The sequence below is a fragment of the Urocitellus parryii genome, chromosome Y, assembly GCF_045843805.1.
Source record: "Urocitellus parryii isolate mUroPar1 chromosome Y, mUroPar1.hap1, whole genome shotgun sequence".
Lineage (NCBI taxonomy): Eukaryota > Metazoa > Chordata > Mammalia > Rodentia > Sciuridae > Urocitellus > Urocitellus parryii.
The window spans coordinates 15,290,827-15,313,837 of NC_135548.1; the positions used below are offsets into that span (position 1 = coordinate 15,290,827).

Consider the following 23,011-nt stretch of genomic DNA (forward strand, 5'->3'; position numbering starts at 1 on the left):
GAATACAGACTCTTTTCAAGTGCACAGTGTTAGATTATGTTAGGCCATAAATCAAGTCTTAATAAATTTAAATTTTTTATAATAAAGCAAAGTATATTCTACAACTATAATGGAATGAAATTAAAAACCAATTAACAGATGAACACACAATATCACTCCTTGGTATTTATCATGAAGAATTAAAGTCTTCTTACTACAGCAATACATGCATACCTATGTTTTATAGCAGTAGAATTCACAATAGCTGAACTATTGAACCAACCTAGGTGTCCCTCAATGGTTGAATGTATGAAGAAAATGTGTTGTATATACACAATAAAGTTTTATTCAGCCATAAAGAAAAATAAAATTATGGCATTTGCAGCCAAAAGGATGGACCTTGTGAACATTACATTAAGCAAATTGAGAAAAACTCAAGAGGTTCAAGGATTGAATTTTTCTCATATGTAGAAGCTAAAGAGAAAAAGGAAAAGTGGGAGGATCTCATAAAAATTTAAGGGAGATCAGTGGAGGAAAAGAACAAAAAACTGGGAGAGCAAAAGAGGAGTGATATTGGCCGCATTATAATGTTGTATTGTGTGCATGTACGAATATGCAACAACAAATCCCATGAACATGTACAACTATAATGCACAATAAAAATGTGAAAAAATGTCAATAACAGAAAGAAATTTGATGACATCACAAACATATGGAAATTAAACAACACAATCCTAAATAACCAATGAGTCAAAGAAATCACAAGGGAAACTAGAACATGCATTGTGATAAGTGGAAACAAAAATACACCACACCAAAACTTATGGAGTGCACCTAATACAATACTTAAAGAAAAATTTATAACTGAAATGCCTATATTAAAAAAATGAAGAAAGATCTCAAATCAATAACTTTCAAACTTAAGAAACTAGAAAAAGGAGAACAAGATAAACACAAAGAAGAAAAGCAGACAGAAAGAAATAATAAATACTGGGGCATAAATAAATGAAATAGAAAGTTAAATTTGTGGATAACATCAAAGCAACAAAAAATTGGCACTTTGGAAAGATCAAGAAAATTACTTAACTTTTAGGCAGACTAAGCAAGGAAAAAAAAGAGAGACCTCAAATTAGTAAAATGAGGAATGAACAAGAATACATTACTAGCAGCCTTACAGAAATGAATGCAATTGTATGGATATTTATCAAACAGCTGCATGCTAACAATTGAGAAAACCTAGATGACAACTTGGACAAACTTCTACAAAGACTGAAAGTAATTCAACAAATCCTATGAAAGCCACAAAATATAACTACTAAAACAAATAGACTAGTTTAGAGAGGTTGTAGGATACAAGATAAATATTATTATTTTTCTCAATACATTTGCTATAACAATCCAAAAATGAGATTAACAGAACAATCCCAATAGGCAGCTGAGGTAGCAAGTGCTTCTATTCCCAACAACTTTGGAGGCCAAGGAAGGAGGATGACTTGAGACCAAGAGTTTGATCAAGGCAGCCTGGGCAACACAGAGAGACAGCATAGGTGGGGAGGGAGATGAGAGGGGAGGGAGAGAGGAAGAAAAGAAGGAGAGAAAGAGAAAGAGAGGGGACAGGGGGGAGGAGGGGAGAGAAGGAAGAGGAAAGCAGGTCTGAAGCCAGTTCTATTTACAATAACATAAAAAAAAACTTCAGAATAAAAAGACAGAATACTACAAAATTCAAATGGAATTAAACAGGACCTAAATAAGTGGAAAGACATGTCATTATTTTGTATGGGAAGACAATATTATTAAGATGGCAATATTCATCAAATTGATCTACAGATCAATATCTGTTGTTTCTGCTTTTTTGTTTTTAGAAATTGACCAGATGATTTCAATGTGTAAATGGAATTACCAAAAAAATGAGACTAAACAAAATGATTTTTTTAAAAACAAGTTTGTTCTGGGCTGGGGTTGTGGCTCAGTGGTAGAGTGCTCACCTAGCAGGTGCAAGGCCCTGAGTTCAATCCTCAGCACCCACATAAAAATAAATAAACAAAATAAAGGGATTGTGTCCAACTACAACTAAAAAATAAACACAAATAAAAACAAGTTGTTCTTTGGCAATTCCTGACTTCAAAACATACACAAATCAAGACTATATAGTATTGGTACAATAATAGATATAGAATAGAATTGAGAACCTAGAAATAAACTCATACATGTAAAACATGATTGGAAACAAGGGCAACAAAACCACTCAATGGGAAACTAATAGTCTTTTTAACAATTGTGCTGACACAAATGGGCACCCACATGTGAAAGACTGAATTTGGATTTCAATCTCATACTACAAACAAAAATTAACTCAAAGTTGATCCAAGATAAAAATTTAGAAGACAACAGAGATGTAAAGTATCTTGACCCTGGATGAGACAATGGGTTATTAAATATGACATCAATAGATTGTAGCTTTAGGATATTATAAATAATGCTGCTGGGAATGAACAGTCATACACAGATTTTTGTGTGGACAAAAGAAAAGAAAAAGATAAATTACAGTTCTTCCAAATAGAGTCTTCTGTGCTTCAAAGGATGCTATCAAGAAAATGAAGACAACATAGAGGATGTTGAGAGCCACAGCCGAGTCAGAATGATGCCTGGCATTTGCCAGAGGGAATGGTTGAAAGATGATGCCAGCGAACCACTGAGATGATGATTTGAGTTAAGCTATATATAATTGCTGTGATGCTGGATTGATTGAATTGTATATTTGACCTTTACTGTTGGGCAATAAGGCGGCTCTTGCTGCCTGGGCGCCCGCTACTTTTTCTATTCAATATAGAAGTAGAAGTCTTAACCTGAGAAATTAGGCAAGAACAAGAAACAAGGTGTATTTCCCAAATTGGAAAGTAAGAAGTGAAATTGTTCCTATCTGTAGATTATATGATTTTGTCTATGGAAAACTCAAAGACTTCACAAAAAAGTGCTAGAATTAATTTACAAATTCAGTAAAATTGCGAGGTACAAACTCAACATATAAGAATTTGTTGTGTTTCTATACACTAACAAAAACAACTATCCAGGGCTGGGGATGTGGCTCAATTGGTAGCATGCTCGCCTGGCATGAGTGAGACACTTGGTGTGATCCTCAGAACCATATTAAAAAAAAAAATAAAGAAAGCAGTTGTGTCTACCTAAAACTAAAAAATAAAAAGAATAAAAAACATAACTACCCCAAAATAAAGTAAGAATCCAATATCATTTATCATAGGATCAAAATAATAAAATATTTAGGAATAAATTTAGCCAAGTAAGTGAAAGAGGTGGACACTGAAAACTACCAAACATTCATGAAAAAAATGAAAGAAGACACAAATAATTGAAAATATTATGAATTGGAAGGTTTAATATTGTTAAAATACCCACATTAGGGGCTGCGGTTGTGGCTCAGTGGTATAGTGCTCACCTTGCATGTGTGAGACATTGGGTTCGATCCTCAGAACCACATAAAAATAAATAAACAAAATAAAGGTATTATATACAACTTAAAACATTCAAAAATACCCATATTACCCAAAGCAATCTATAGATTCAATACAATCTATTTGAAAATTCTAGTGGTGTTTTACACAGAAATAGAAAAGACTATCTTAAAATCCATATGGAACCACCGAAGATCCCGAGTATATAAAACAATCAAAGAAAGAAGTACAAACCAGGAGGCAAAACACTTCCTGATTGCAAATTATACCACAAATATCCTGGTAACAAAAACAGCATGGTATTGGCACAAAAAAATACACACAGAGCAATGAAACAGAATAAAAATCCCAGAAATAACCCACATATATACAATCAACTAATCTTCACCAAAGGTACCAAGAATACATGATAGGCAATGGGTAGCCTCTTCAATATATGATGTTGGTAATACTGGATATCCACATATGAAAGAACAAAATTGAACCATTTAAAAATTTTATTTGTATTCATTTATTTACTTCCTTAGGATGATTTTATCAAAATTCCAAAATATAACAACTGTTGTCAAGGAAACAGGAACATTTGTACATTGTTGGTGGGAATGTAAATTGTGTAAATTGGTACAGCCTTTATGGAAACCAACTTGGAGGTTCCCCAAAAATTAAAATGGGACTACCATATGATCATTAATTTTACTCTAGGATATTTAATCTAAAGGAAATAAAATCATTATCTTGAAGGGATTCTGCACTCTTGTGTTCATTACAGCATTGTTTACAATAGCGAAGATATAGAAATACCCTAAATGCCTATTGATGGATAAATAAATAAAAATGTTGTGTATATACATGTATACAATGGATATTGTTTCACTTTAAAAAAAGATAGTAGTCCTGCCCTTGTGACCACATGGGTTAATTTTAAGGATATTATTCTAAGTGATATAAGCAAAGCATAAAAATAAAAATATTGTATTTATTATAGATATTTGGACTCTGAAGAAGTGAAATGTATAAAAACAGAGTAGAACAATGATTACCAGAAGCTGAAGGGTGGGGGAAATGAGGAGATGTTGATAATAAGTTAAAAGATGAATGAATTCTGGAGATCACTGTATAATGTAGTGACTACATTTAGTAATACTGTTTTGTATATTTGAAATTTGCCAAGAGAATTTGCCTCACAAGTCAACTTTTTCAGATGGGTTTTTATGTTATTGCTTTTATTTTGGTGATCATCTCACAATTATACATGTAGAAAATCATTAAGTTGCACAAAATAAATATATACGATTTTTGTTGGTCAATCAGACCTCTTGTAAACTGAGGGGAGAAAAACAAAACAATTTTCTGTGCATACACATCAAAAAGGATAAAATAGTCAATACACTTAACTAAGCAGTTTCTAGATTTATGATTTGAAATATGTAGAACATTCCTGAACTAAATTCAAGAAGACCTGGAAAAAAGAACTCACACACCATATTCATGGATTGGAATACTTAACAACAATATTGCAATATTCTCTAAAGCAATCTATAGATTTAAGGGAATAGCTATCAAAATCTCAATACTCCTTGTTCAAGAAATGCAAAAACTGACCCCAAAATCATATAAAAATACCATTGATTACAAATAGCCAATATAATTTTGAATAAGAAAATGTTAAAGAACCCATTCTTAGGATCCAGTATTCAAAATGGTGTAGTGTTCACATAGAGATATAGGATAGTGGGATGGAATTAATAATCTAGAATTGAATATATTGAAGGCCAGTTGACTTTTTTAAGAGTGCCAAGACCAGAGTGCCATTTTACCATCTGGTTAAAACTATGCTTTCAATAGATGATGCAGAAATTGTGTATCCATATGCCAAAGAATGAAGTTGAACCCTTACCTTGCACCATATATAAAAATTAACTCAAAATGAAGGAAAGACTTAAATTTAAGAGGTAAAACTATACAAAAATTCTAGCTGTTGTGTCTTTGTTGAGATCCAGGGCCAGTCAGAATGATGCCTGGCATTTGCCAGAGGAAATGTTTGAAAGGTGACAGGGAATGTTTGAAAGGTGACGCCAGGGAACCATTGAGATGATGATTTGAGTTAAGCTATATCTAATTGCTGTGATGCTGGATTGATTGCTTTGTATATTTGACCTTTACTGTTGGGCAATGGGGTGGCTCTTGCTGCCTTGGGCACCTGCTACTTTGAAGTTTTTGCTCTACTTTGGAATTCTCCTGGGGATTCCCAGAGAGTTCCCATTGGTTGGGGAAGTGCAGGAGGAGGGATTTCCAGTGTGTGGGGAGGTGCTGGAAGGGCCATGTGAGTGGTGTTGGCGAAAAAGCAGGCGTGCAGTGCCAGTGATAGTTGAAATAAAGTAGTTACTGTTTGAACCTACAAGGCTTTGTGGTGGGTCAGTTATTCATGCCCAGCCAGACTGCAGCATTTCTTCTTCATGTAAACTGTGAAGTGTATGAAAAATAAGTCCAAGCACATTACTCTAAATCTTTTGTCATTTAAAATGATAGACCTCAGCCAGAGCAAAGGAACATATACAAAAATACTTGCACCAGCCTGGTTTCAGACCCCCCCACACCCTAATGGAGCAGCTGACCCCAAAACAATAAGCCCAGGAAATACCCTATTCACATTCTGGTTCCATGTTAATTACTCAGCTGGCATCAGTGCAGAGAAGTAGGCAAATATCAAAGGTGCCAGTTTAGCTCAAGACATTATCAGCATATTTTCTCAACTACTATTGCTGGCAGTATTGTATTGTGGGTGTAATAGTGTAGAATAAAGTAAATCACCAATACCCTGTGTGAGACCTTCCAGAGCCCTGGCCCAACTGTGCTGACCACAGTAATAACTCCAGAACTACCAATTGCTCCTAAAAGAAATTTATTTGTGCATTGTTTCAACTTTAACAAATTTTGTTTGAGTCACTATGTTCTGAAGTTTAAAGTTTTAGATGCAAAGGCGACTGGGCATATGGAAATATCTGTAAACTGCAAACAAATAAATTTGCATTCTTTTTTCTAGGACTTTTATAGACTATGGTTTCCAACAGTCATTCATAAAAGAGGTTAGAAAAAAAATCCCTGTTTATTCCCAAGGAATCTTTACACAACACTTTTACACTGGCTACTTCACATAAACTTGTCTCAGGGATTTAATTCATAAATCAAATGAATTTTCTGCAGCCTTACAGTGTCATTGCAATGGCTATTATAATAATCTAAAATTGTCATGTGTGGTGACACATGCCTGAAATCCTAGAAGTTCAGAAAAATGAGGCAGGAGAATTGGTAGTTTGAAGACAGCCTCCAAGGCTTCAAGAAACTTAGTGAGAGCCTGTCTCAAAATATAACATAAAAAAGACAGTGGATGTGGCTCAATGGAAAGCACCCCTGGGTTCAATACTCAGAACCAAACCAAAAATTAAAAAAAAAAATAAACATAAGGATTCAGGGTACAAAAACATGTAAAAAATGTTGGCAACAGCATATATTTAATAAATATATTTTTGATAAAAGTGTTAAGGTTCTTCAAAACCCCCAAATAAAAATGCTACATAATCCACTAGTAATAATTTGAGGTACTACCACAAGGTTGTACATGCCTGTACTCTCTGTGGCTTAGAAGGATGAGAAAGGAGGATCTCAAGTTAGAGACCAGACTCAAAAACTTGACAAAGTCCTAAGTATATCAGTAAACCCTGTCTCAATAATAAATAAATAAACAAAAGTGGTGGAGACTGGGTATGTAGCACATTGGTAAAATGCTCATGGTGTAAGGGACCGGACCGGACTGGCGAAATGTCGGAGTAAGAGACCACAAGAGACTAGCTCCATGCAATTGGCAAAAGGGGATTTATTGAACCAGCATGCTAGGGCTCTGTGCCCACTCGAGAAAGGAGAGCAGCCCAGAGCCCAGAGCAGGAGTTGAACAATGCTTAAGTACACCTTTTGGGGAGGACAGCGGGGTGGGGGGGGGCTTTGCATACATCACAGTCTCCTTTAAAAAGTCACCTTACACCGCGGGAAAACCAAACAATAATTCTTAGACTTGATTAGTACATTTATTGGCAGGAAAAGGACTGGCTGGAGTGATAGGTCTTTCCTAAGGAGGGGGTTACATTTAAACTGATTGGTTCGGACCCTGAATATCTACGTGAGGAATTACACAGGACTCCAGGCCATAATTCAACTAAATGGCCAGTGGGGCCTTGTCCTAACTGCCTCAGGAATTTAACCCATGCTTTTTTGCAGTTTATAAACTTCACCCTTTCAATGGATTAATCCCTGGGTTCAATCCTCAGTACCACAAATAAGTAAATAAATAAAATAAAAGAGAGAAAGTGATAGATTGAACTTACATGTAATTTAAATTCTAAATAAATTTTAAAAATTATGGGTATGTATGTAAAGCAATTGAAATCCTTATGTTGAATATATTGCTGCACTTATATTTTTATTGTATCTTTATTCACAGTATCTAATAAAAGGAAACAAATTAAGTGCCTTTTAGATAAAAGGTATTATCAGAAAACGCCTTCCAGCTGCAGATTATTCAACTAGTGCCTTTAGAAACTACAAACTTAAAATTAAAACTGGTCTGTAGAAGGCAAGACTCAGATACTGTTTTTTTTTTTTTTAAGTGCTCCAAGATATTTGGTATCTGTGGGCACCTTTTTTCAGACTGTGTTAAAACTCAGAATGAGGTACATATGGGAGGTCAGGATGAAACCAAAATATATAGTAAATTTTTCAATGGGTAATCTTAACTCAGACACTCTAATGCATGAAACACTTTTGGAGATAAAACTAGATTCTCTGTTTCACTGATTTCTGGGTTATGGATTCAATCCAAACATATATTAGAAAAGACTTCAGGCTACTGGTTATAATCTATTTTAAAAAGGTATTAAAATTATACCAAAGTTTGGCTGTGTTGGTGTAGGCCTGTAATTCCAGTTGCTGGAGAGGCTGAGGCAGAAGGATCAAAAGTTCAAAGCCAGCCTTAGCAAAAGTGAGGTGCTAAATTACTCAGTGAAACCTCCTCTCTAAATGAAGTAAAAAATAACCCTGAGACTGAGTCTCAGTATTCTAGTGTTCCTAAGTTCAATCTCTAGTATCCACCATAAAAAAAATATGTACCAGGGGGCTGGGGCTGGGGCTCAGTGGTAGCTGACTTGTCTGGCACTTGGCTTAATTCTCAGCACTACATATAAGTAAATAAAATAAAGGTCTATCAACAACTAAAAAATAGTTTTTTTTTTACATAGTGTACCTATTTGTTGACAGCCTATGACCTAATTTGCTGTGTACTTTAGTTTTTGAGATTGAAGTTGGCCATGCATGGTGTTTCATGCCTGTAATCTCAGCTGCTTCAGAGGCTGAGATATGAGGATCCTGAATTTGAAGTCAGTCTCAGCAATGGTGAGAAGCTAAGCAACTCAGTGAAAACCTTTCTCTAAGTAAAAATAAAAAATAAGGGTAGGGATGTGGCTCAGTGGTAGAGTGCCCATGACTTCAATCTGTTATGCTCAAATTCAGGACCCCCAAAGACCACCAGAGACCCAAGATCGATGTAAGCAGCAAAGAGGTGTTTATTGCAAGCTAGCTCGGTCCTCCGAGTGCACACACAGCAACTGGTGACGCTGAGAGGCCCTGAGCCCAGGGTTTGCAGCATTTTATACATTTTTTTGGAGAGGGCAGGGACTTCACATACATCATAGCAAATCATCACACACCGAGGGAAAATCAAATAACAACTCTAAAACATGATTAGCACATTCACTGGTGGGAACAAGTTGGGTAGGGGTGATTGGTCAGAACAAAAGGGGTATTGGTTTGAACTGATTGGTTTGAGCCAAGAGGGGTGTACATGCTGAACTACATGGTTTCCCAATATGTTTTCAACCACCATAAACTACTGGGAGGGTCATCTGGCATCCCAGGTATTTCCCTGTCTCATGCTGATTGGTGGCTGCTAGGGGGTTGCTATGGATCTCCACATAGCCTGACTGAGTCAGGGACACCTGGCGCAGCAGATCTCTCCTGCTATTTGTAGATAAACAACTTAGCAGGGTGGGAATGTGCCTAGGAGTGCTCTGTGGGTCTTTCCAAGGACAAAGGTCATGTCCCTTCCTTGGACAGGCTTTGCTCTGAGGTAGAGGCTGGTTTTTCAAATCCCTGGTTTTGCCTCCCAAAATATGGGACTGGGGATATAGCTCAGCTGGTAGAGTGCTTGCCTTCTAAGCAGGAGGCCCTGGGTTTAATTTCCAGAACCACAAAAAACAAAAAACAAAAAAAAAGGAAAGAAAGAGAGAGATTGATCTTTCATGTAGTTTAAATTTAAGTTAGTCCCACTTTTATTTTCCTGCCACACCAGAGAAAGGTGTTTACTGAAATGTTTGGAATGTTTCTATGGGTCAGGGACATTTTAATAAAATGGTCTTACATATGAAAACAAAATAAATTGAGGAACTTTATTGGGACACATAAACTACACTACCTCATTTAGAAGAGATTAATTCTTTTTAATGTCACCTAATTTTATTCTGCTTTTTTCATATGTAAAAAGCTTGGATTGTTGGTAAAGATGGTGCCTGGAGGGGCTGGGGATGTGGCTCAAGTGGTAGAGCACTAACCTGGCATGTGTGCGGCCCAGGTTCCATCCTCAGCACCACCTACAAACAAGGATGTTTTGTCCCCTGAAAACTAAAAAAATAAATAAAAATCAAAATAATTCTCTCTCTCTCTCTCTCTCTCTCTCTCTCTCTCTCTCTCTCTCTCTTTCTCTCTCTCTCTCATAAAAAAAGATGATGCCTGGAGCATTTCTCTTCCAGGAGCTCAGGTGCATGACACACTGAATGGTGGGAACTTTGAATGGAACAATGGCACACCTCCAAATCTCCAAAGTGGCATGAACTCTCAGCCAATAAAGAATTAAGAGCCCACTCCCCCCTGCTCCTCCTCATCCCACGTTGAGCTCATAAATATCAACACCCTCTCCTTCTCCCTCTCCCCCTCCCCCTCCCCCTCTCTTCCCCCTCCCCTCACTCTTCTTCCCCCTTCCCCCTTCTCTTCTGTGACAGGCCTCTACAGTCCTGCTTGTTGAGTTTATGGAGCTTTTCCACCATTCCTACACAGATGATAAATCAAATCTTTTAAAAATGCTCTCTAGGCATTATTGGGCCTCCTCCCATAGCTCTCCTACACCATTCTGCTGCTCCAGAATGAAGGCCTATTCATCACACTGCACCAAGCCTTCGGCAATTTGGGCAAATGAAGAGGAGACAGGCTGGATAAATGATAAGAGAATGAAGATCTACAGTGATTGAATCTGCTTGGGCTTACCCTATGAAACAAGAAGGAAGACATCTGTACTTCTTCACAAGGTTCTTCTCAATGTCCATTTCAGTTACAAGGTCCTCAACTTAAAGAAGGGGAAAGTTCAGAAGCACACCATAGAATATTCATTACATTGTTGGCTGCTGAGAAGAAACAGGCTGCTTTTACCTATCCTGAGCTGAGAGCATCTAGATTTTGATTGGATTGTTGCCAGAGCTCATTAGCATAGTGTACCCTGACCTGAAATAGGGAACAGGAAAATGACCAGAACTTACTGGGACCTGAGATGAGTTCCTGACAATATTGTCTACATCTGGATAAGAAGTCAGAAGGCTGATCCACCTATATCAAGAACCTTTGAGAGCAAATTCTCAAGTTCAAATTGAAGGAAATTGAATAGAGGAAAACGTGTGGGTGACCTGACTTTATCATGGAACCTGAAGACTTTGATTCTGAAGACAAAGAGGTATTAAACTGGGACATTAATGACATGAAACTGCCACAGAATGTGAAAAAGACTGACTGGTTCCAGGAGTGGCCAGATTCCTATGTGAAGCACATCTACAGCTCAGAGGACAGGAATGCACAGCCGCACCTGAGCAGCTGGGCCATGTGCAACACAAACAACCACAACTCTCGCATCCTCAAGAAGTCTTGTCTGGGTGTGGTGGTGTGCGGCCACAACTGCTCTACCAAGGAGGGGCGCAAGGTCTACCTGAGACCCGCGATCTGTGACAAAGCCCGGCAGAAGCAGCAGAAGAAAAGTTGTCCCAACTGTAATGGGCCTTTTAAGCTGATTCCTTGCCGAGGCCATGGGGGCTTCCCCGTCACCAACTTCTGGAGACACGACGGACGCTTCATATTCTTCCAGTCAAAGGGAGAGCATGATCATCCAAAGCCGGAAACCAAGTTAGAAGCTGAGGCAAGAAGAGCAATGAAGAAAGTGCATGGGGCACCTGCCTCTGTCTCCCTAAAGCTGAAGGGGAACCCAGGATCCAAGTCTCTTCCAGGTGAAACACAAAGTCAGGGAAGTTTACCTTTAACTTGGTCATTCCAGGAAGGTGTCCAATTGCCTGGCAGTTACAGTGGACATTTAATAGCTAACACTCCCCAGCCGAATTCACTGAATGATTGCTTATCCTTCTCCAAGAGTTATGGTTCAGGGGGAACCACTGATCTGGCAGACCCGGCTTCCACCTTAGACCCCACTAAGCTGTATGAAAAATGCAGATTTTCTAGTAATAGGATCTACAATAGTGGAGACCTGTTTCAGCCTTCTGCCTCTGGAGTCTACTCAGATTATGACAATCTGCAAGCATGGAATAAAAACGCTGCTTTGGGGAGAAGCCCTCTCAATGACAACTATTGTCCCAATTATCCTTTTCCTCTGACTGGCTGGCCTTGTGACTTCTTTCCTTCCCAGAATTCTTTGGAGAACTTTCCCCAGCAGATTCCCCTGGAACCACCTGCTGCCAAAACTAGCTGCCACCCATTATGCCGAATCCAGGGGGCGAGCTTTATGAAGAGAAAGTGCCTGTGGATTTCAACAGTTACGTTCCTTCTCTCGCTTACCATCCACCACAGGAAGACCCCTTTTTGTTCACCTACACACCCCATCCTCACCAGCAATGCTCCCTGCCAGGCAAGAGCACCAAGTGGGATTTTGAGGAAGAAATGACATATATGGGTTTGGATCATTGCAACAATGAAATGCTTCTAAACCTCTGTGCTTTAAGATGACTTAAATTTTTTGACAATCTCTTCCCTCCTGCAAAAAAAAACAAAACAAAACAAAACAAAAACAAAAAAACAAACAAACAAAAACAAAAAAATAAAAAAAAACTACTTTGAGAAATGGCTGGAAGAATTTCCTTAGGAAGCAGCTTCTAAAACATAACTACAGATAAATGGGAATCACAAGTGGTAGGCAAAACATTTTTCATGCAAATAATCTTTTTGCCTCTTCCACCCTAATGCTTCCATTCTCAGTAAGGACTAGAAACTTACCCAGCCTGCTGTGTGAAATGCCCTCTGATCTCCCCACCCCACACTCATTGTTTGGGGCTTTTAGCACCTCTGCTACCTCTTGGGTTTCATTGTCACAGACAGATATCAAATGGAGCAAAGATGTGAAGAGTCCGCCTGCTTAGGATCTCCTCCATGCCTTCTTTTTCATAACAAAAAATGACAGAACCCAGAAACAGAGGGTAGAAAGAGCTGCAGAAATATATAAAGATAAATAGTCTAGAATTGATATATTTAATACTTTGTTTAGTAATCAAATTCATTTATAAAATATGTATTTTCTAGTTGATTTCTAAGACTTGTCAAGACAAGAAGCATGAACTAACTCCATAAAGGACAGCAAAACTAAATGGACACATGAAGAGAATTCCGGTGTTCTCCTTCATTACTCTCTTCCTTCCCCTTCCTCCTTGCTGACTTCACCTTTTAAAGGAATTCGATTCTGTCCTATTTATGTTTATTCTTTATGGCACCTAGCTCAGTGCCAAGTTCATAATATGTAAGAACTGTTTCCTTAGAAAAGTATCTTTGGGGACTGGGCATGTTGCTCAATGCTGAGGTGTATTTAGAATGCACAAATCCTTGGGTTCAATCCTCAGCACCAAAGAATAAGAAAGAAAAGTCTGTACAATTAACATGGTCATGATTGGCTAACCATATTTGAATGCCAGTTCCTCCTCTTTGCTGAAGAGTGTTAATGCAAACAAATAAGTATTTTTAAAAATAGATGATTTTTTTTATTTGTAACAAACGCACATGATATAAAATTAAAAAATAAAAAAGAAAAAAAATGCTCTCTAGTTCTTGAAGAAAAATGAAATGAAATATGGGAAAATAGTCATTGATAATGTTGAAAGTGGAGTTTTGAGATGAAACAAAATTTCTCACTTTGCCAATTGCATCTGGGTGCTTGTCTCACAAATATTGAAGAATAAAATCTATTTATTTAAGCAAGTCGAAATAGAATTCCACCATGTGGGATTGGGAATGATACCAGATAAACTCATTTTTGTGTGCCATCTTAAAAGTTTACAGATGTTTTTCAGCAGACATGGAAAAAATTTATTTAAAATAGGTTTTAGAAAAGGCATCCTGACTACTATATTGGTTCACTTTCATCTTTTCCTTGACCCATCTTTCCTCTTGCAATTTAAACAGGGGACAAAGGACTTTGTTGAAGGTGTTCCCAAAAGTGGGCATTAAGGTTTTTTACATTTGAAATAGGCCTTAATGGTGCTCATTAACATATCTTACAGTTAGCCTCCAGCTGTGGTAGAATGAGGTTCATTATCCTGACTACACTGTCATTTTACTATCCCTTCTATTTTATAATTATTCACTATGAAAAAAGAACCATAGATTTGAATATGTGAACAGAGAGCTAGAAAACTAGTGGTTTATTCTCAGACCTAGGAAGAGTTAAGCTGAAGTTCTGGATTTTATATTGTTGTTCTGAATTTGTGATACTGCTTCCTCTACATTTAAAAAGCTCAGGAGTCATGAGGAGCATTGTGTTAAATTCCAGTATCAGCAACTTAATGAGGCCCTAAGAAATTCAAAGGGACCCTGTTTCCAAACAAAAATATTTAAAAAGGGCTGGGGATGTGATTCAGTGGCTGAACACCCCTGGGTAGAATTTCTGGTACCAAACAGAAAACCAAACACAAAACAAAAAAACCTCATGTGCAACAAGCTCTAAAAGTACAATCTCTCTTGTGCATGGAAACAACATAAGAAGTTGGGGTTCTCTCCAGATAATTATCCCAGTCTTCACCACACAATGTGGGGACATGCTGGACTCATGGCACATGGATGCCCACAAAGGGCTTTAGAGACAAGCTGAAAACACCATACAACTATGGAACAAAATGCCCAGGGTTTTAACTGCTAATCTATGCTTTTCTAGACTAGTAAGGGGAAGGGGTGGAGGTTGATCTGCCACAGAGACCCTCTGAGGAGTCCTGTGAAGATGGCCTTAGGCCTGAGCCTACACAACTCTATTTTAAAAACTCTAGTTTCAATCCTGCAATCTCTCCAGGCACATACACAGAGCACTCCAGTATGACCTCAAATGAGTTACTTCCCCTCAACCTGATAAACAGAGTGAAGCCCCTGGCAGGCTGCCTTAGCCTGATAAGAGAGAAAGGCAAAAAGATCAGGATGGCGACCACCAGACCAGATGTTTCTGACCCCAGGGTAAATGATAAGGAGAAATCTGGTGGTAGCTGAAGAAAATTGCAAGGGGAGGTCAAAAAGCCCACAATTTTACGTGAATAATAGAGCTAATGCACAGGGATTCAGCCAGCCAAAACAAGGATGCACTTGAGCTGGAGAGCCTGATGAGGACCTGACATCCCATCACTTGTCTTCATTTCCTGATCCTCTGCATAATCCTCACCACTCTCCAACTCTGTGCCCTTGTCTGGACCCTAGTGAGAGCTGCAACTTCTCCCTATCATCCTCTCCTCAAGAATTCATCTTCTCCACACCAGGAAAGCTCTGCCCCTGTTTTTGTCCTGATCACCCTGGTCTGAGTGAGTGTGCATATGCTGGACATAAAGCCTAAGGCTTGAGACTTTTGAAATTAGCATGCAGAGGGAATATCTGTAATTAGCCTGTCATTATTATGTGTGCTTTGCAGTGCTTAGAATTAATTTATAATAGTTATCTGTGAATGGATAATGTCTATTGAAGTACCTAGCATTAAGAATTGTTGTTTTCTTGGGCTGGGGATGTGGCTCAAGCGGTAGTGCGCTCGCCTGGCATGCATGCCGCCCAGGTTTGATCCGCAGCACCACATACAAACAAAGATGTTTTGTCTGCCTAATTAATTTATAATTGTTAGCTATGAGTGGATTATGTCTATTGCAGTACCTAGCATTAAGAATTGTTGTTTTCTTGATTAAGAACCTATAGAGTGAAATTATGTTGAGTAATTGAATGAATAAAGCATTGAAAGTTTCAGAAGTGCATGGAAATTCTGTATTTTTCTCCTGTACTGCATATATCACAATTGTTGCCCCCTCACAACAAGTCCCTAGCCACAATTTTCATTTTCTGCCATTGCCACTCTTGCCAGCTTCAAACAACCTACTTATCCAGTCTCAAGATAACAAGGCACTCTTATCATTTTCTTGCTTTCAGGGTTCTCAGAGTTATCTCTGTGATTTGTTTTCAACTTCTTCTTAGCACAGAAACTTGGGCTCCTGAACCATGTCAGAAAGCCTACAAAATGATTAAAAGAATGGCACCTAAGAGACTAATTGGATAAGTCTCAGGCACTGACTCCAACCTAAAGCGAGTGGGCCCAGAATCAAGTCCAAAAGGCAGGATGTTCCATTTTCATTGTTATAAGACTAAGGATCAGGGCTGGGGAATATGGACTTATATAAGAGAAATTAAAATACTTCTTAAAAGATATCTGCTGTTTTCCAGATATTCACTGTATCACATCTGATTAAAACCTGACATTTTCCCTCCAGTATGTATATTGTTGTATATAACTGTATAAGAAGTCCCTCTAAAACTTACTAGTTCACATTTGGATTGAACTGCATTCATCTGCAATATTTTTGCTGCATATGTTTAGCTGTTAAGATTACTGAACTTCAGAGGGTGATCTTGCTGCCCCAAAAAAAGCACCCTGAATCTTCCTCATATGATATCTCAGAATCTAATAAATTAATGTGAGCTTGTTCCCATTGAGGAAACAGTGTTCTAAAAGCAAAAGCAAAAACATTAAAAAATATTTCCTGACTAGGTACCTGACTAGTACTCTTTCATAGCCACAACTTTATATAAGCCATAAAAAAAAGTAGAAGAGCCCTGACCCAAATTTTGTAGAATGTATTCTGCATTTGGCTAGAGTAGGAGTAAAATCGCATTACCAAATTTCTGTACACAGATAAGGCTAAAGGACTACTGATATTATGTCACTAATTCTGCCTTTTGTAATAGATGAGGTTTATACAGCTGTTCAGTGTCAAAAAATATTTTCAAAATCCCACAAGTACTGTGTGTATGGGTGTGTGTGTGTGTGTGTGTGTGTGTTTATATGAGTGTAGTACTGGTGGTTAAAATGAGAGAATTATTATTCCTGAGCTATACCCTCAATTTTTTCTTTTCTTTTTTAATTTTGAGACAGGATCTTACAAAGATGTTTTGTTGTGTGCCCACAATTTTTAAGTACATATCAAGATCAAATATGCCTGACCCAAAGGCAAAACTTACCTTCTTTAGAAGCCATGATTAATTATTATTTTTAAGTAGTGACATTTTTACGTAGTGACATTTATTCAAAAACGTGAGGGGGGTTATGCACCTATGTGGCTCATGTCAGCAATCTTGATAATTTGGGAGACTTATGCAGAAGAATCACAATTTCAAATTCAGCCTAAATAATATAAGAGGGCCCAAAGAACTAAGCAAGACTTTGTGTGAAAACTAAAAATAAAATACAATTTAAAAAGCCTGGTGATACAGGGGTTTAGGAGAACTACCCTGGGTTATGTATTCATTCCTCACCCCTTAAAAAAAAGAAAGAATGAAAAAAGAAAAACAAAATTTTTACATCTGATGAACTTTTTATTCAATGGGGATAATATGTTTGAGAAAAAATTTTAAGCTTATATCAAGGATTCAAAATAAACTTGGGAAATTGCTGAAAATTGAATTGAAAAATCATGAACAATCAATATTTTTTAAATTTCTTATCAGGAGAAATTTGAAGATAGGCATGTTTAATTTGAGTTATGATGAAAATGCAGGATGCTATGGAAACTGCAAGAAAAGAACTGTATCTATATCACAAAAGTTTTGTAAATGAAGAATATGAAACACTACATAAAAAAAAAAGTGAGGGTGAGACAACATTAAGGCCATATGTGTAATTTGAAATAAATAATATACTAAATCTGCACTATATGAATTTTATCTGGGTGAATGTCTACAAAACAACACAATGCTCCTTGCATAAAGCAGAATATTTGTGATAGTCTCAAATTAATAATGATTTCACATCTGTGGCTGTTGTGCAGGGGCTCATATCAAAAAACAAGGTTTTGGGCTCAAGCAGTTGAAAGAAGATGTGAGGAACTTTTGAGATGGTAGGCATGCTACGTTTGAAGGCAGCAATAGCCCAGAACCATCCTCTAGCTTCTATCCCTCAGGCCCCAAATTGTTAAATAGAACTTTTTTTTATGCAGGTCAGACAAAGAAGGCACATCAACAACATTTTATTGATGTAAGAGCATGCTCACAAACAAATATTTTTGACCTTGAGTATATAGATTGAATATGAGTGTATAACCTTGGCTAGTCGCTAAAAATACAGCCCTGTGGAAGCCTGGCCAGGTACTAACATACTTGGTCTTTTTTTGTCCTTAAATGCCTCATGGCATTGAGCATTTTACAACTTCTACTATAAGGAGCAATGCTAACCTCTCCATTCTTAAGGTGCAACACAGAATGCTGTTTATCTCTAATTCTTACAGAAAAAAATAATAGTCTTTCTCTCTTGCCACCTGGGTAAATTATTTTTTAAGTCCACCAGTTCTGCTTAACGGGTATAATGGAGTAAACTTGGATGCCTGGGCTGGCCATGCCAGTTGTTCACTGGAGCCATTGGCTGCTGTTGTTTCATTTTATGCATCATCCATTGACTGGACTTGAAGGCCTTTATCCTTATTCTTCTCCCCAGACTCAATCATCACAATGGGGAAGGTTGATGGGTATTTTCAAATTACAGAGATCTTTCTCTACTGGATATACTTTGGATTCCTATACTTCTTGATTATCTTGCAATTTCTCATTCTGGTAGTCTTTCATACACTTGCATCAGTTTTTGCTGTCATATCTATAGAAACTATTTATCCAATGGCCAGAGCAGCTGCACATGACTCATTTGACTACTTCTACAAATCATATATGCCACTGCTGCCACTCTTTTCTTTGGCCAGGGGCTGGGACCTGGGCTTCAGTAATTAATTTATAGTTCAACTTCCAAGGTTCATGTTTGCACACAGTGCAGTCAGAATCCTTATTTCTGTTTACAAGGAACTAATCTCATTATGTCACAGCTCAGCTTTTCTGTTCCATAAAGCCTTTGATTAATGAGATGTTTAATGTATCAGAAACATTTTAACTGTTAACATATGCATTAAAGTACTTATATTAGGTATTTAGATGTTTGTTTAAACATATTTTATTACAAACAACTGGCTTATTTTAAAATTATGTAATTTTTGACATAAAAATTTTCATAAATGCCATATACTTTTACATGTCTTCATTTGTTTTATAAGTCACCTTACTATGCATATCTTTGAAATCATGATGATGTTCCTGCCATGTATTGCACAGCTCTAATGAACAAATGCTGTTAGGTCTAGAGCATTCAATCATTCAAGAAAAAGAATTAAAATATATTTAATATTAATTTTATAATAATGCAACAGATCTTATTATAAAATGCAGCTTTCAGTAAATTAACAGTTTAAAATTCACAATTTAAAATTCAAGAAAGCCAACTCCCTCAAGATATGAAGAAAACTAGTACCAAGGCCAATTTGAAAAAGGTTTGCAGAGGGAGCAATGACATATATAAGAATTATTATAGATGTAAATATCGGTGTGCAAAAAAAAATTGATGCACTCTCTGGTCTTAGTCTCAGATGCAAGACAAATAGTAATACTTCATTGTTTTGAGAGCACTGTAATAAGGTATACCCATTTTGTCTCTCCTGTGAATCTATAGTCTGCCAACTTTAGATGTAGCTACTTTGCCAAGCAGAAAAGAAAGCACAACTGCAACACCAAACATAAAAGATGAAATATACCACTGAGATTAGTCAGATAAGGCACCTAAAGAGAACACTGCAGACTGAGGTATGCATTTGATGAAGGAAGAACATCTAAGCCTAAGAGAGTTGCTGTTGCTGCATCCAGTTCATCTTGAAAATTTCAACAATTAGGGGCTGCAGTTGTGGTTCAGTGGCAGAGCATTTGCCTAGCATGTGTGAGGCACTGGGTTCCATCCTCAGTACCATATATAAATAAATAAATAAAGGTGCATCAACAACTAAAAAATATTTTTTAAAACTTTCAACAACTAGGCATGCACTAAATGTTCCTTTTAAAAAAAATGTTGTTATTAAAGCAAAGTTCAATCCTTGGAACCAAAAACAAACACACAAACAAAAAATCTTGTACTATCTTTGATTTTACTCATCTACCTATATTCCATTGTTCCAAAGAACAAATTAATTGAAAAAGAAGGTATAAAATATATTATTTTAATAAAAAGCGAAGCCTACTCACTCTGGAAGGTGGTGAAAGAATTCAAAGTAAAGGGAATATTACCTAAACATTTGAGCATTTATTCTATATTGGAAATATTAAGTTAATAGCTCAGTTCATGAAGATTTTTTTTCCAGTTTTTAATCATAGTTTTTTTTGTTATCTGACTTGAGGAGTTCCTTTTTAATTTCTAATATGAAATCACATAATCATGCACTCTTTTTAGTTATATATTTAGATATATGTTGTATATGAACTAATTACAAAAATAATATGAAAAATACTTGCTTTATCATTACAGCTTGAATGGCTTCAAGGACAACAGTATATCTAAATAATATATTTAATTGGTCCCCTTGCATAAATCCATCAAAACTTATCAATCAAATGCTTTTATGTTTGTGAAATAAAATTATCATGCAGAGAAGCCTTTGAAATAACTTTAAGAAGTCCTTCAAAATTAGTGATATGAGACAGGAGCCATGTTTATCATTCTTTTCTCATAATTTTTCCACTAATTCAGAGAAAAAAATAGCTAGGCTCTAAGTACATCAAAATATAATGTGTAGGTTTTAAGGATTAAGCTTAAATGAGCATTGAAAAAGTTTTTGTATTAGGCTTTTTAAAAGGGTCATAGTCGATTTAACTATTTGATCTTGAAATTTATGTTATTTGTGTGAATCACTTAATTTCAAATCTGTAACACAGTTGAAATTGAAGTGACATTATATGGAATGCACTTTTTGTGTATGTTGGTAGTGATATCTCTTAGAAGGCTATTTTGCAAATGTGAAAAGATGCTGAGCATTCATTTAATTTATAGTCACATCTTCATTATTCAGAGTTGACTATGAGGTTATCAATTATCTAGGTCTCTTTCTAATTCATCTTCTGCCTATTATTGTCAGTTGTTTGGAAAGTTTGTTTGTCTATGCTCCCTCATGGAGACTATGCTCGACTTCATTCATCATCAATCTCTTCCTCATTGTCTTTTCTATTTCTCACCTCTCAGTTTTTTAAATTATTAAAGAAAATTTCTTTGGCTTTGAGATGCAAGAATATTTAAATAGTCTTAAGACCAGCATCATCACCCTCACCAACTTCATCATGGAAAAGCAATAAAGACAACAAATAAATGTTTGGGGGATTTTGTTGTTGTTTGTTTATTGTTTTTGCTTTTGGTCTTAGTCTAATGTACCTTTTCAAGTTTTCCCTTTACAAAGAGTCATGTAATAAGTAATAAGACTTTTAAAAGTTGTTTAGGAACATGTCGGATTACTTTTTAAATTTTATCCTCTTATTTCCTTAAAATTGTTTTGTAAATGTACTCTTCCTTTTATTTATTAGTCTACTATGATTTTATGTTATTATAGAGAAATCACACTTCTCATTTTTATAAAATCCCCTCAAATTCTCTGCAGTCACATGACTTCAATACCAAAATCAAGTTTAGACAATTTGAAATCCTTTATCATTTTAGAACCTAAATCCTCTTATCACATTGAGCACATTTTAGAAAAGTGTTTTGGTCACTGAACACCTTCGGGGCCAATTCAAACTCATTATCTTGTATCCCAAAGATATTATTCTCTTTTATTTGATAACCACATACATTATTAAACAAGTCACCAAGGAGAGACATTAAGGACAGTCAATGTAGTAGTGAATGATTGGGCCAGGAAGATGGCAGCTGATTCAAAAGGAGATAAAATTCTAATAGGTCCAGAGAACTTCTCCCTTCTCGAACCTGTTGCCAAGGTTGCCAAGCCTTCAGGGGATTGTTCCTCCTGGCAAGCAGTTTTAATACCCCCTGGGCTTTTTCCTTCAGGACTGTGCACCCCTAACATATAAGACAGCTTCATTCTTGGCCTTGGATCACCCCACCTTTTGGTCACTGGTTACATAGACACAAAAAGAGGTGGAGGATGCATGAGAACAAAAGAAATCTAAAATCTATATAAAGGGCACTCCCTCAGGCACCAACTTGGAACCACTGTTCTGCAGAGGAAACTCTGTCCCTCTCTCCATTCTGTCCTTTAAATAAAATGTTTTGTTCTTGCTTTAGTGTTTCTCCCATCATCAATCTTCAACACCTGGGTAGGGAACAGAACTTGGAAACTGATTCTCACCAATGGAATCATCTCCTCATCAATCACTGATCTAAAATCCTTTCTTATTTAAATGAGTATGGAATTTAGAAGATTGACATCTAAAATTATAAACATGAGTTAACACCGTGTCACTTAATGTCAAGACTCCGTGAGATTACCCAATTGGTGAGTTAGGTAGAGAACAGAAAAACATACAAAGGAGAGGAGAGGGAAGATGAGATGGAGGATTTAACAGGGGAAAAAAAAGTAGACTGTTGCCTGTGAAAATCTGAGTAGTTTCTTGAATATGGAATAGGGAGGCAGAAAATATTTAGACATCTCTGTAAAGCAAATGTGCTGCAAAGGTGAAGAAAAAAATAGACAACAGTGTAATCACTGAAATAATTGTGGTGTGTAAATCTCTTTTTTCCCCCAAATAATAACACAGCTGATAATTTAAATTTTCAGTAAATTTGTTTTATGAAATTTTGCCTATCATAACTTTGTTAAACTCTGTTGTTAGCTCTGTCAGGTCCTTGCTTAGCATCTGGATGGCCATCTTAAGTGACAGCCACCATTTTAAGAAAAAAAATTTGCTTTCCTGCCCAAAGGCGTTTCTGAGAAAGGTTCACCCGTCCCTCATACCAACCTCGTCCTTAACTGCCTGCATTAATACCTGCCAGGCTCTAATCCCTGAGCCTGCCCCATAAAATCCAGAACCCCAAGCCTGTTTTGCCTCCCTCCATCTATAGAGAGACTTGCCTTTATTTGTCAGCTTTGTTTATCTCTGGC

The 23,011-nt window shown here is 36.8% G+C and overlaps 1 pseudogene; it reads left to right on the top strand.

The window, feature by feature from the left end:
* The first annotated feature begins 11,238 nt into the window (after positions 1 to 11,238).
* On the top strand, positions 11,239 to 12,548 carry LOC144251198 (chorion-specific transcription factor GCMa pseudogene; annotated as a pseudogene).
* The last annotated feature ends 10,463 nt before the right edge of the window (positions 12,549 to 23,011 follow it).